This window comes from Palaemon carinicauda, chromosome 9 (assembly GCF_036898095.1).
Source record: "Palaemon carinicauda isolate YSFRI2023 chromosome 9, ASM3689809v2, whole genome shotgun sequence".
NCBI lineage: Eukaryota > Metazoa > Arthropoda > Malacostraca > Decapoda > Palaemonidae > Palaemon > Palaemon carinicauda.
The window spans coordinates 37,794,655-37,795,768 of record NC_090733.1 but is presented as its reverse complement, the minus strand read 5'-3'; the positions used below and the strand labels follow the sequence as shown (position 1 = coordinate 37,795,768).

The window sequence follows — 1,114 nt, the reverse complement described above, 5'->3', positions numbered from 1 at the left end:
ATTATGACGAAGATTCAGAAGGAGTTGATAGGAATGACGATGACTCTTAACTGAATCAAAATTTTGACGCTGCTACACTTGGAAATAGTGATGCTGCTACACTTGAAAATAGTGATGCTGCTAGACTTGGAAATAGTGATGCTGTTACACTTGGAAATACTGATGCTGCTAGAAAAGGAAACAAAGTAACTAAACAAAAGTAACCAAACAATTAGAAAGCCCAGCTAAAAGAGGTTCGGAAAGGAAGAAACGACCTTTAAATTGGTGGCGAAGTCCAAAAAAAACCTACAAAATGAAGGAAAACGGTATGTGATGCATACCAAAGAGATAAAAGAACGGGAAGAAAGAAAAGTAAAGCCGCTTTGCGGGGAAAAATGCAAACTGAGGTGCTCAATGAAAAACAAAGAATGTCCATATTTGCATCCTACTGGGAATTGGGTGATATTGACAAACAAAGACAGTTTATTACTAATGCAATTGATCAAATTGTATCAAAGTACAGATAGTTCGTGTCGGAGGTACAAAAAAAAAAAAAAAAAAAAAAAATGAAAATGCTTTTTATTTCAAATTGAATGAAGGAAGAGTTAGGGTGTGTAAGTTGTTTTTTATAAATACATTCGATATCAATGACCGCCCTATCCGCACAGTCCTGGAAAAGAAGAGTAAAGTTTGTGGGAATTTGATTGTAAATGATCTGAGAGGTAAGCACAGTAATCACCACACCGTTGATGAAGGTATCAAAGACGGAATGAAGGGTCATATTGATTCCATTCCAAAAAATGAGAGTCATTACCTCAGGGCTAATAAATCGAGAGTTTTCATTGACGGAAGCAAGACTGCTGCTGATATCCATTGAGATTATGTTTCAAAATGCAAAGAGAATAATGCACCGTTTGGGAACTACTCTATGCTCTACAAGGTGTTCACTGAAGATTACATTTCTTTTTCACCCCGAAAAAAGATCAATGTGACACATGTGCAACCTTTGAAAATGCAAGTAAAACAGGAAAAAAATAGTCTGCAAGAGAAGTATGATCAGCATCAAGTTGAAAAAAAAATTTCAAGATCTGAAAAAGCTAGTGATGAAGTATCATCAAATGCTACTGTAGCTGTT

General features: G+C 35.7%; 1 pseudogene; it reads left to right on the top strand.

Annotated features, from left to right (window-relative positions):
• Nucleotides 1-804, top strand: part of LOC137646771 (uncharacterized) — a 1,328-nt pseudogene extending 524 nt beyond the window's left edge.
• The last annotated feature ends 310 nt before the right edge of the window (nt 805-1,114 follow it).